Genomic DNA, 14,291 nt, shown 5'->3' on the forward strand with positions numbered 1-14,291 from the left:
TCTGTGGTCCTCGGGAACCTCGTGGGTTCGGTGCAACCGTGATTCAGATGGGAATCCTTCTCCTGTGGCCGCTTGGATGAGTTTCCTGGAAGAAAGTCAAACCACTCTGCAAATGTCATGTTTAATAGCTTGGAGGAAACCGCATTTCAGATAATTTGGTGAGATAATCAGACTAAGCCCAGAAGCTAATGGTCGTCTTTATTGCGACGTCGTGATTTTGAGTTAGGAGGTAACTGGCAGATATTGGAGATATTTATGGGTCCTTTGAAGCAGTGTTTTCACCAGATGAATGTGGTTTGAGTTTTACTTCATTTCTGTATGGTTTATGTTGCTGTGGACAGATGCAGGATTTTGTTCTTACAAGGATAAGCCGTGATCTGAAAGAGAATTTGGGAGAAGCTGAAAGTTGTTGCACCGGGACCCATTTTATTATAGTTGTCTGGACTCACACAGTGTGTTTTGGATTTGCTTGTGGATTAGCTGTGATTATTTTTTTTTTTCCCAATATAACCCTGGCTTTTACTAGCAGGAGTAAGCACTGCACCGTTTACCAAGGGTTTCAGCCTGTTTTCTGCTGTGTCTTGGGTGTAAGTGGTGAGTTAGGATGTGTTTCTGATCAAAGATGAGCCAGAGTTCAATCCCGAAATGTATCTGGAGGAGCATTGCCATGGGCAGAAATCGGATGGATTGACTCCAGCCTGCAATTCAGACCTCCTGCAAGTGCTTGCACTTTGGGCAAAACCACTTCGGGAAGAGTTTAGGAATTTGGGGAGCTGTCTATAGAAAGAGGAAGGCTTAGGACTGTGTCCTTGTTACGTGAATCCAGGCTGAGCTGTGAGCTGCATGGTTCTTTTTGGCAGATGTCAGGGTTTTGCTGACCAATGCGGACAGGACCTATGGATTTTCCTGGGTATGTGCCTAAAATATAAGGCGACGACTTGCTTCTCTGCTGAAGTCTGTGCTAGGGAAGACTTGGTGGTTTCCCACATCCCTGTGTAATTTTGTAGGCAGCGGGGCTCACCGACAGCTCTAGCCAGAGCTGCTCGACTCTGCTCTCCTCCTTATCAGAGTAAATCTACTTTTGACAGCCACCTATAATTGATAACTGCTGTCTCTGGATGGTTAGGACCGCTCTGTTTGCAAGGGGACATGGAAATAACTACCTTCAAAGCTCTTAAACAAGACACACGCTGTTCAGCGCTGCTCTGGTGCTTTCTGTCTCGGGCTGTATTATGGTAATTGCAGGCTTGGGTACAAAAGAGGGATTCAAATGGGGCTGAGAGGAGATTGTAATGTGGATTATAGGAATCAGCCTGGTTATTTGAAATGTGCCTTAAAATGTAGCACACTATATTTTTTTAAACCTGAAAGCTTCTGGGTGGACACTGTGTTCTCCACAGTTTGATCCGGGCTTTTCCCCCCGCGGTGCTGCAGGGAGAGCAGTGGAGCTGCTTGAGCGGAGCGCATGGATGGTGTGGCTCGTGGGTGATGGATGTAGTGCGTTGGACAGGACTTCTTTTTGTCTTTTTTTTTAACTGAATTACTGACTGCGAGATGCTTTGTATCTGCAGCTCTGCTTTAGGTAATTGGAGTGCACGTGAGCGTGGTGGGACATGGGTACTTGGGCAGCTCAGCCATCAGGATGGAGGTTTGTGAGCATGTTAAACCTAAACTGGTGCAAAACCATCACTCGTTTTGTAGTGTCTTAGCTTTTAAAAAACTGCATTATGTCTGGTGTGTAGACCAGGAATGAAACTCAAACCTGCAATCTTGAAGGTCAAACGTGCAACGGGACTGAGGGCAGGAAACCAGTGTCTGGCTACCCTTCTGCATGTTTCTTTCTTTATTTATCTATATAAGTGTGTGCTTGTGTAGGTACATGCATAGACAGGCTTACATATTTTTTAAAAAAAGGAATTATTAATTCTAAAAACAAATTAAATGAAAATCACATCATAGAAAAGTGAGAATAATAATGCAGATGTGCATTTTGTTTGAGTTACTCTGGTTTTCTTTCAATGAGAGTGTCCTCAATGTAAGAAAATCAAACGGGCAAAACAGGCTTTCTCTGTGGAAGATTGCTTGGAAACAGCTGGTGGTATTTGCAACATCACTGAGAAAAAAGGTGCTGAGCAAGTAACTTGCTGGAGCCACTGAGCAGTCATTGCTGCGTGAGCTTGTCTGGTGTTTGATGGAGTGTCATCTCCAAGTTTTGCAATGAGTGGCTTCATTTTCATGCTTTTATATATGTCCATGGGATAATATTCATGAAATTTGCGTGCCAGAGCAGAACTTGATTAGCTGACTTCTACTAAACTGCTTCCTTGAGATCAGACACTGCACTGGGGTAATAAAACCTTCAGAAAAACTATTGCTGAAATGGTGCTTGAGACATTTTTGGGGCCACAGGCAAATAGTGCAAAGTTGGAGTGAGTGTGTGAGCCGGGCTGGTGGTGCCAGCTTCTCCCTTGCTGCGGGGTTTCAAGTTGCAGTGGTCCACCGAGGGCAGATTTTAGTCCTTTTCCTGAAGACCTGGGTAAGGAAGGCTGCAAGGTGTCTCATGTTTTTATAGGGCTAACAGAGCGAGGGCATAATTGGGGACTATGAAGTCACCTTGAATAGCTCTTCTCCAGTGCAGAAGGCAAGGTCATGTGTATATATATAAAAAAATAAAATATAATAAATATAAACACATATATAATATTATATAAAATGCATAATACATGTATGTAATAAATATTTATATGTATATTTTAGCTTTATTAGTGGCCCAGAGCGCACTGGGAAGACGCAGCGGAGGTGACTGAATGGGACTGAGTGAATGATTGTGGGACATGGTTTAATGGGCATGGTGGTGTTTGATGGTTGGACTTGATGATCTTACAGGTCCTTTACAACCGTAGTGATTCTGTGATGGCAAGGAAAAAGGGCACAACATCTAAGACTCTGTGTTAAATGAGAAAAACTGGAGGGAATTAGTTTTTTTTTAATTCTCTGGGCTTCTAGTATATCATTGCCATGTAGACATGGGGCACTGGGGCAGCACTTAAAGATGTTTGCTGGTGTATAAGTGTTAGTGAAGGTGTCCTGTGCTTTTTTGCCTTCCTCGAGCTGGTCATGTCCATGAGATGGGACTGGAGGCATCTTCACAGGTGGCTGTAAAGCTCTGCTGGATCCTGTGTCTAGTGTTGCCTCGTCATCAGGAAATCCTATTTAGAAAAAACAGCTGTGGGTGGGCTGGGCAAGGGGCTGCAGAGGGTGTGTAATAATATCTGGTCCCTTTTTTTGGGACAAAATAGTTTGCAAAGCACCTGAACACTTACTATGATTAGGGCGTGTGTTAAAACTCCCCTTTAAATGAAAGCTTCTCCCGAAGAGGATGCTTTGCAGTGAGTTGCTTTGCAGCACTTGCATATAAAACAGCTTAAAAAAAGGCAAGTGATTAAAATTCGTATGTGACAGCCTCTAATTTTTCTGGTGACCAGCTCTTTAGAAACTCCCTGCATACCCAGTGTGAGACTAAGCTCGCTCGGTTCATTGAAACAATATTGTTTGAGGCAAAATACACAGCATGGAGTTAATTTGCTCCGAATGCTGCTACTGGAAGTGGCGGAGTCAAGTGTTGTGGTGGTGGAAGGGTGGATCGTTTAGTGATTGCTAATAGCTGAGGCTGCGTGGTTCAAAGGAATTTGTGCTTTGGGACACATATTATCTGCAGGGCAATGCAACTATCCCCTCCTTTGGTCTTGGTCTCTGTCCTCCTGATGCTACCTGGCAAGGTGCATTAGGTCTTGGTGCCTTTGACACCTTTGGGTGCTGCAGAAGGCATTGGCACTCCTAAAAGTGCACTAAAAGCTTTGGGGGAACATCCAGGATCCCTCGGAGAGCCGGCACAGCCACTGGTGCCCTGGCTGATTGCTTCTTGCTTTTCTTAGAGGAACAAAAGATCCCTTGTGTGCCCAAATCCTGGCGGTGGCTCTAATTTCCTTGTGTGTCATCATTCTGGGTGGAAGCCTGGAGTCGAGCAAAAATTCCTCTTGAAACTTTATTTCTGCTGAAGTCAGCCCGACCAGCAGCTTTCCACGCACAAGAAGGGATTATTTCTCAGTTCTCTCCCTTTGAGTCTTCTCAGTGACTACGTCCCATCAGTTGTTGCCAGCTCCATTGAGATGACCCAAGTTTGCACGGTAACAGTGCAATGCCAGCTTCCCGTTCTCAGCCTTTGGGGGCTTTAGTTAGATATTTAGCTAGATATTCTCCTTTATCTGCAGCCCCGTTTTTCTTCTCCCCAGCTACCCTTGGACGGCTCGGCTTGTCGGTGCGGTGACTGTGTTGTCTCCAGATGCTGAGCTGAGTCTATTAGGAAAATCACTGCAGTGTGCTACAGTAGCGAATATATTTGCGTGGCTTTTCTGTATTTGGCCCCTATCTCTTCCTTTTCTGCTGCTTGGCTTCACTCTGGGCACAGACCAGGACTTGCTAGTCCAAGTAATGTTCCTTAATGCCTTTTTAAAAAAAAAAATAATTAAGAAATAATGCATTATACTTAATAAAATGCAAAAGCGAACAGCACTAGGTGATAGATGTAGGTGGTGTGAATAGCATTGCTGTAGGCAATGGGGCAAGAGAATGGGCCCTCCAAAGGCTGTCAAACATCTTTCAAAAATGGGGAGCAGGTAGTGAAGGTGGTCTTTGCTCAAGTCATAAATCAAATGTTGAAAGCATCGTAAACCCCTTGCTGTATATTCTGTGTGTTTTCCAGTTAGCACATCTGGATCTCGCCGTGATAGCAAGATTATATCACATACGTGGACCTCTTAACTGGCATGACATGTCAGCAGTCCATGATGGCTAATAAACACAAAATAAATGCAATATTCAAATCTTAGAGTGAAAAAGATCTCTGGTAATAAAGGACTTGCAAAAGTCTTCTAAGAAGTGTATGGACTAGGTGAAGCGCCACGTTCTTTATTCACTTGCACATCCATCAGGCTGATGCTTTCACAGATGCATGATGCCTGTAAAGCTGTTCCATAAAATATCTTGATCTGACCCATGTATAACTTGGCTAAATCAGAAATGAAGAACATTTTACCGTTCTGCCGGGAGCATGAAAGGGCTCTGCAGACCTTAACTGATCCTTGCAATGTCGGTGGGAAAGCAAGTGTTCTGGTAACTGGTTGGTTAGACTGGAGTTCCCCTTTTCCTAGTGTGAGGATCTCCTTGCAGTGCTATCGATAGTTCTTGCACAAGAAATAAAATAAGAAATGCAAGAGTGAGTTGGCAGGTGAGTTCAGCTTCTGTGTATCTGGGCTGCTGGTCTTGGCTCCAGCTCAGTGGGTACCAGATAACCCCCGGTGCCTGCAATTCAAACCGGGGTCAGCATCTACTCTGGGATTCCTAAATTATATGGAAATAGCAAGTCTTCCCTTTTCAGACCCGCTGCCGGCATGCTGTTTCTGGCACTAAATGCTCAAACACCTAGACTGCAGACGGGTAACTCTATTTAGCAGTGGCTTTCCATTTTTGTTGGAAGTTAGTGCACCCAAGTCGTGCATGGCACTGTCAAAAGCATATGTTGAAGTTTGGGGACGAGTGGCAGGAAAGCTCCCCCGCGCAAAAGGACCTGGGGGTGTTGGTCGACAGCCGGCTGAATATGAGCCAGCAGTGTGCCCAGGTGGCCAAGAAGGCCAACGGCATCCTGGCCTGTATCAGAAATGGTGTGGCAGCAGGAGCAGGGAGGTGATCGTGCCCCTGTACTCGGCGCTGGTGAGGCCGCACCTCGAATGCTGTGTTCAGTTTTGGGCCCCTCACTCCAAGAAGGACATTGAGGTGCTGGAGCGTGTCCAGAGAAGGGCGACGGAGCTGGTGAGGGGTCTGGAGCACAAGTCTGATGAGGAGAGGCTGAGGGAACTGGGGTTGTTCAGTGTGGAGAAGAGGAGGCTGAGGGGAGACCTCATCGCTCTCTACAACTACCTGAAAGGGGGTTGTGGTGAGGTGGGTGTTGGTCTCTTCTCCCAAGTGACAAGACAAGAGGAAATGGCCTCAAGTTGCTCCAGGGGAGGTTCAGGCTGGATATTAGGAAAAATTTCTTTACTGAGAGAGTGGTGAAGCATTGGAAGAGGCTGCCCAGGGAGGTGGTGGAGTCACTATCCCTGGAGGTGTTCAAGGAATGCGTAGACGTGGCACTGTGGGACATGGTTTAGTGGTGGACTTAACAGGGTTAGGTTTACGGTTGGACTTGATGATCTTAAAGGTCTTTTCCAACCTAAACGATTCTACAGTTCTGTGTAAAAATCACTGCTTGCCTACACCAACAGGCAACACAGACCATCTGTGCCTTGCAGAGATACATGTGCCAGTAGGGCTGTGCGTGGCCATGACCGCTCTGTTTTCTGCTGTGGGGTGCAATGCTGGAGCTGGAAAAGAGCAGAAATTGCAGCATTTACCCTGCCCATAACCTAACAGAGGCGGGGAGGGGTATGGGCACAGTGGGGGATGTCCTTTGATAGCACTTCAAATCTCAAGCTTTACAAGAGGATTTAAGACCATACAATGAGAGAGCGGGTAGGAGTTAAGAGAGATTAACCCCCGACAGAGATGCAAGAGGAATCAGACGGGCACAATAAATAAGGCTGAATGCTGCGTTACATTAAAGGCAGGGAAGGGTTTAGGTCTCCTGGTGAATGAAGCTGGGTCGGGGGTTTGCAGCGAGCTGCAGGGCTGATCTGTGCTGCAGCTCAGCATGGCTTTGCAGCAGGTACCATCTTAAAACTAAAGCTCTGGCCTAAAAAAAGGGTCAGAAGGAAAAACACTCAATAGCCTTGACTTTAGGAAGGGAAGAAATTGGGGGGGGGGGATCACTTCTGTTTAGAGTTCAATAGTGGGATAGGGAGGAGGAGGGGAAGAAGGTTTTGGAAGGGCTGTCCCATAAACGTGCCGCTGCTGGTGTTAGACCTCAGGGTTTGCAAAAGCAGCTGGATGCAACTTCTCCAGAGATGATAGAAAGGAAAAAATAAATGGGAGAGACTCCAGGCAACATTTCCCAAGGACTGGAGGAGACATCCTCCAGTCTTACTTGCCCTGCCATGGGAGAGGATGGAGATGCTCTGAGGATAAGTGGCCAACTAAATGATCTTTTTAGTTTCTTCTTTTTTTTTTTTTTTTTTTTTTTCTTTTTGGCAATTTGGAATGAGACAACCCTTGTAGAATAGATAGAAAACTCATAAATACTCATAATGGGACAGCACTACTGGCACGGGAGAGCTTAAGGTACAGAAAGGTCAGTGCCTGACTAAGAGTAATGATTGTGTGTGAAATATCACTGACTTGGAAGGAGTTGTAATAGGCTACATCAGACACGTGATTACTGCTGCGATGCAGGAGAACTGTTCGAGCTCTGAGGTATGAAAGCTGTAACACCAAATATCATTAAACATTCAAAATAGTGTTTACGAGTATCATAGTTACGTCAGAGCACAAAGACTTGCAATTGCCCTTGCCTGGCTCCGAGACCTCAGGATGGAGCACCCAGAGCACGCACCCAAAAGTCAACAGTCCCATCGGTTTCTGCAAATCTTTCTGGGGTTTTCCTTATGTATATCAACTGTAATTAATTAGATGGTAGTGTAGGAGTTTTACATAATCGCTAAGGTTGGAAAAGACTTGTAAGATCATAGACTTATAGATCTTATATAGACTTATCATAGACTCATAGATCAAGTCATAAGACTTGTAAGACTTGTAAGTCCTACCATCAGCGCAACACTACCATGCCCACTAAACCATGTCCCGAAATGCCACGTCCACACATTATTTGAACACCTCCAGTGAAGCATCGGTGGCTGATGATAGTTGAGGTGATGAAGGTCCTTCATTCTGGGACTGCCATGGGGTGGAAGAACAATTGACTTGTCCTCCTGGTGCCTGCAGAGCTGAACTGCTGGGGTAGTGTCATGCAAGCTTGGGGAGCAGAAAGCTGGTGCAATTCTTGCTCCCATGTGATCCTTTTTGGGAGGACGTGGTACAAAGCCTTCTCCATCTGCAGGGCTGCAGTGCTCTGCAGAAGCCAGCTGCTGCTCGTGGGTGGCTTGGGTCAGAGCCAGGGATGCTCTGTGGTGAGATCCCAGTGCAGAAAAGAGCATCAGGGTGCCAGAGAGATAATAAAATTGGCTGGGTGCGTGTTTTGTTTTTGTTAGAAATGGCGCACAAAAGAATTGCTGACCTCATTTTAGTGTGGCCGAGGAGCTGTGCTCTGCCCCGACGGGGTGTGCAAAGCATAAATCCTGGGAGAGGGTCATCCTGCCTGCCTGCCCTCAGGAATTGGTGGAAAGACTGGAGACAGCTCAGCATTTTGCAGAAACTTTGAGTATGCAGGATTTTCCTTGCTATTGAAGGTGCATTTCCAGCCGGCTGCACAAAGTAGTCCGGGGAGAAAGTACCTTAATGAGCTGGGACCAGTGGGACTCCCACCGTGCTCACAGGAGGAGTAACTAGTTTGCTGGAGCATTGCATAAAAGCGCTCTGACCTCTGCAAAGACATCTTAATTGCACTGTGGAATTTGATCTCGGCGTTAGAAACGTCAGATTGATACGCGTGTGAAATACTGTTGTACAGAGGGAAGGTAACGCTTTGTGCTGGTGGTGACCGCCACAGAAGAAGAGGTTAATTTGCACCATTTTCTGTGCTCTGAGCATCGTGCTGTGTGCTCATCGTTTCCCATTCAGGGCCAAACTGGTTCTTTTAGGCTTTTTCCTGGCAACTGAGAGATTCAAGCCCATATTGTCTCTCTGGCTTCTTGCTAAACCCAGGTGTGTGTGACCAGATCTGCTCTGAAGCTGCACAGGACAGAGCCCAGGGAGTACATTACTCAACACAGGAAAGACATGGACCTGTTGGAGCGGGTCCAGAGGAGGCCACAGAAATGATCCGAGGGCTGGAACACCTCTGCTGTGAGGACAGGCTGAGAGAGTTGGGGTTGTTCAGCCTGGAGAAGAGAAGGCTCTGGAGACCTTCTTGCTGCCTTTCAGTACTTAAAGGGGGCTTAGAAGGAAGATGGGGATGGACTTTTTAGTAGGGCTGTAGCGATAGGACAAGGGGGAATGGTTTTAAAGTAGAAGTGGGGAGATTCAGACTAGATAGAAGGAAGGAATTGTTCATGACAATGGTGGTGAGACCCTGGCAGAGGTTGCCCGGAGAGGTGGTAGACGCCCCATCCCTGGAAACCTTCCAGGTCAGGTTGGACGGGGCTCTGAGCAACCTGATGTGGTTGAAGATGTCCCTGCTCATTGCAGGGGGGTTGGACTAGATGGCCTTTAAAGGTCCCTTCCAGCCCAAACCATTCTGTGATTTTAGGATTCTACGTTGTCCCCGGTGCATCTTCTCGAGTAAGACCCTGGATGGGCTGTGCATGATCTAACCATCCCCTGGGGACACCTGCAATAGCTAAGTGACATTACGCCAGGCTTTGGCATTGCTGAAATGGGATGTTGTAGTTTTCTTTCTCTAGTGTGTTGCATTAAGGTGCAATGTTATCTGTACAGTTGTGATGGTACTGGGGTGGGAAAGGCTACAGCAGCTCTAGGGTTGCTCTGGCCAAAATGTATTTTGGAGCTGTGGGTGTAGGTTGTTGGTGAAAAGATTAATTCTCCCCCAACAGTATGAATCATCAGATTAAAAAAGTTACCTACCTCCAAAAAAAATAAGAAAGAAGAAGAGAAAAAAAAAAAAGTTGTATAGGGTAATCCATGCTATATATGAAAGATGCAGTATAAAAAAAAGACCCAGGTGAATATACAGCACTTAAAAAGCCATCCTTATGTTGCTGGCTTCAGCAGCTGCAGCATAAAACATGCATTTGCAGCAGATGTTTGATAGTGCAAACAGAAAGTATGTCCTTAAACACTCTTGTTTGACTGGATGCTTAATAGTATCTTGGGTTTCTCTGAGGGAAAAGTCCGACTGCTCCAAAGTTGTGTTTTCATATTTGGGTTGACTGACGATGCCAGGAATGGTGTTCTAAAAACTCAAATTGAAGCTGACGAGTAAAACAAGCTGCTGCCGCTCTCGGCTGCGATGCTGCTCCAAATTCCAGTTATGCCACTACAATGGGAACAATTCCTGGCTTTGGAGGCTGTTTCAGAGGCGGCTCTTTTCAGCATTGCAACACTACAGCGCTCTGATTTTTATCTTCATGGTGTGCAACTTCTGTCTATCCGTTTGAAGGCAGAGTTAGATCATCTCAGTTTTTCATTGCTGTCGTTAGCACTCGGGGGGACACAATCCAATGGTAATGAGATGATTGCATTTTTATATATTGCTAACGATGCAATGTAATAGCTATGCTCATTTTTAGCCTGCACAGCACCGTCAATACAGAAGTGTATTACAGCCTACTGTGCATCAGGGCTTTATGGGTGTTCTCGTTGTGGTCAGGCTAAATTCAAACTACAGTACTTAAAGCGTTTTTAATCTTCAGATTGCTTTATGAACACTAATCCACCAAGCATCCTGAAAGAAGTAGGTTAAATATGATTTCCACCGTGGAGAGACTCGTTGACTTGTTCCACGATGCGGAGAATTAATGTCGGATCTGGGATTAGGGCTGGAGTGACCCCTGATAATTATTCACAGGGTCTGGCTCTGCCCTCATTTGCTTTGGCTATTTTTTCCTCTCAGAGGAGCCGTGTGTTTTAGCGCAACTGGTTTAGTTCTCACTGCTGAGTTCAAGATGAAGTTGTACAGCGGTTTGCTTAAAGCTGCTGGTGTCAGTGATGGTTTTCTGAAGAGGTGGCTATGAAAACAAGTCCTGTAAATCTAGGTCCCTTCTCATGGCTTTATATTTACTGCTTTAAAGAAAAGATGACATTGGAAAAATTCTGACTGTGATTTAGTTCTGGAGAAGATTTGGGATCTATTTGTCTTCAAATATTCCTGCTTTCAAGCAGTGTTGGTGAAGGCTAAGGATCTTGGACATACACATGTGCACTGAGATGTCCCCTATCTCTTCTTGACAGAGGGGTGGTGGGAACTGGTGGAGGGAACCATCACTCTCCTTGGGTTCAACCTCTTTGCTGACTTGCCATGGCTCGACCGTTCCCTTTCCCGCAATGAGTACCACCCAGGGATCTTCAGCCCTGAAGTAACCAGGTAAACTGATGGAAGATCACATACTACAATGACTAATGACATTGCCAGGCTGAGAACTGCACACGGAAACACTGAGCAGTGCCTCACCTCTGATGGCTCTGATGCAACCAAAACGTGCGCAGCTCCTAGCACGGCTGGAGAGCTGTGTCCAGCTGGGCAGGTTTGGAGCTTGGACGTTTCCAAACACCTTTCCCAGGCTGTTTGGAGGCACCTCTGAGGGTAGCGGTATTCTCTGCATTGCTGCAGGTGAAGAATGGACTGCTTAAACAACCAGGGAAATCAGTTTCTTTGATGTGAAGGCTGGTAATTAGCAGCTAATCCTAATCAGCACAGGTATCTGTTTGAAGTGCCCTTTCTCTGCGTAGACAACTGACTTTTTTTTTTTTTTGCCTCGGGCAGCACCTTTAGATGTTGCCTTAATAAAAGAGCCTTACGTTTTTCAAATAGCATGAAAACTCCAGTGACTGCCTTACTCGTTTTGCTGGGCTGGATGCCTCGCCCATATCTCTCTGTGTGCGTGGCCAAGGGTGAGAGTCTCGATGGGTATTGCTTGTAACATGACAAATCTCAGAAAAAAAAGAGGTGTTACTCACCTGCATAGCAGCTTATGAACAGGTATTACTGCTTGAAGAGGGGATATGGAAATAGCAAAGTGAAGCAAAACATGTGCAGACAGCAGTCCGTAGGCTGTATCAGATGCCACCAACACTTGCAGCCCTCAACTTTGGAGGTGCTGTTGCGTCTCACATTGACGAAATAATCCTGGACTTTGTTCTGGCTGGACTTCTGCGCCTTGATGCTTTTGTAAGCGTCTCTGATGGATGGAGGCTGTAGCTCAGATCATGAGGTTAGTTTTCTAGGCTGTGGGTCATCTTGGAAAGCTGCTCTAAGTGAAGAAACAGAAATACTGCAGACCCATGGGGGTAGAGGTTGGGGAGCTGCATCTTGAAGTCCCTCGTACCTAGTTTTGAACTGTAGCAGTGGCACGTGGTGGGAACAGCATCTTCGGCCATCGTTGAAGCCTAATCCCCATTGCACGCCCCGCATTGCTGGATGAGCATGAGCACGTTGTGTGCCGGCATGTGTGCCTTGAATGAGTTCTGTTTGCAGTAGAGAGAAGAGCACTGATGCATGTCGTAGTGGCATAACAAGCCACGGCGGCAGCCCCGAGGTGCGCAGGAGCCACATAAGCCCCAGGAGATGTGACAGTATTGCCATGCTGCAGCAGAGCCGGTATTCACTCGTAATGTTTCATTTTATCCAGGCTTTATTTCTGTAATAGTTTTTTTCTGTGCTGATGCTGCCAAAATTGACTGTATTTCAAGCAGCTGTGTTGCACACCGCACCTGCACAATCGCCAAACATTTCAGTATTTTTTTTTATTCTGTGCTGAATACAAACAAGTCCTGCCTGGTTTTCACCTTTTCTGCTCACGGGGCAGCCTGTTTGCTACCAGCTGCTCCGTGGGGTTCATCTATCTTTCCCTGCTGGCCCCAGCAGCTGGTGAACTTGTACACCGAAGAAGGGAAAGCCTCTGTAGCCTTTATTCCTGAATTTGGAAAAGAAATGTCTGAACATGCTTTTTCTACAGAAAAAACCAACAACAGAAGAGACACGTTACTGCAAATGTATGAGCTTGAGTGGCCTTACTGTCTTGCTTAGAAGCCAGCAGCTTTCTTTGTTTTATTTTATTAATATAATACAACTTCAAAAGTTTTCTTGTGCCATGGAGAACCCACCTGGCCCATTTCATGTAGCAGCACACCAGCTGTTAGGGCAAATTCCTGAGAAACTCTGGAAAAATGTGACCTGGCAGAGTGGCTGCAATAGCGGTCAATGGTGTTGGCCGTGGTTTTTACCACTAGGTTCAGTGTCTTTTGGAGAATGATGGTACTTTTAGGAAGACAAGCCAGAGGGATGAGAAAACCACTTGGGATGCAACAAAGAAGGCAGTTTGTGGTGGGACCTGAAGGCCATGGAGACTGTGGGTCTGGAGAAGCTCCTTGGATGGGCTACCCAGTGGGCTGGTCTCTGCCTCCTCCAGCCAAGCACATCCCGATAGCTGATATGGAGAAGTTATGCAAGAGGTCAAAATTGGTAATGAGAGGTCTTAATTATGAATCTTGGATAGAGAAAAAAAAAAAAAGGGTTACAAAATCTTACCTTGTAGCAGTGCTGACTGGATGCTGAGTAATGCATAATTCCTCTTTTTTGAGCTTTTTTGGCTCCATTCAACTGAAGACTCTCTCCCGGACTGATGTAGTTTTCATCTTCTGGCTTAAAAGAAAAAAAGTGGTGTGGTGTGTGTGGGGGAAGTGTTTTCTGAAATGTGCCGCTTGGGCAGTAGCTGTCACACTGAAGAGGGTAAGAAGCAATAATTCTCAAGTAACTCTTAGGCAAGCGCAGCTCTAAGTGAAGCCACCTTTGAATTTGCAAAGCTTCTTTTGCAGGGCCAGGGCTTGCTGGCAGAGATCTCGGTTGTTGCCTCTTTCTTCTGCCTCTCCCTCACCTCTGATGAAGGATAGGCTGTTCATCCACCTTTGCAGCTCACACCTTTATCTGCCCCTTCCTTTGTAGCTGACCTGACTTTTATGCATTGCATCCTACTGATGGCCGATGTGGGACGTTCGCTGCTGGAGCTCAGCAAGTGGTTGTCTGTGAAGATGACCAAAGCAGATGTGAAGCTTCTCACCTGCTTTAACTGGAGATAAACAGTGTTAAATCAGTGCCATCACCTGTCCCGGGAACTGCTGCTATGGGCTTATCCAGCATACTTATATTTTTGGTGTTTAGTCTTCCTTTCTCACTTTGGAGCTGGCAGTGGTTTTTCTCTGGGTTCCTGTGTCTGGTGGCTCGTGCTACAAAAAGAGCTTTATCGCACACCCATGGAAGTCTAAAGGTGCAAGACCAGCGTGTTGGCAGCACCGTGCCCGGATCCTGCCAGCTGGCTGCCTGCGGGAGAGTCACGGTGGCTTTGCCAAGACGTGCAGAGGGCACTCAGATGTGACTTAGCAAGTCCTGGGTGAGATGTGCAGGCTGTCCCCACCCAGGACGAGTCACCGGGAACACTGGCTCTGGGTTTTCGGCTGCCTGCGTGAGGTTGTGCTTAGTTCACGGCCGGTATTTCTGCATTAACTGCCTG

The 14,291-nt window shown here is 46.3% G+C and overlaps 1 protein-coding gene across 1 annotated transcript in view; it reads left to right on the forward strand.

The window, feature by feature from the left end:
- The window catches only part of MYO5B (myosin VB), a 152,707-nt gene that overhangs the window by 37,100 nt on the left and 101,316 nt on the right, over window positions 1–14,291 (forward strand). The gene's annotated exons all lie outside the window — the stretch shown is intronic.

Source organism: Gavia stellata, chromosome Z (assembly GCF_030936135.1).
Source record: "Gavia stellata isolate bGavSte3 chromosome Z, bGavSte3.hap2, whole genome shotgun sequence".
In the NCBI taxonomy this organism is placed as follows: domain Eukaryota; kingdom Metazoa; phylum Chordata; class Aves; order Gaviiformes; family Gaviidae; genus Gavia; species Gavia stellata.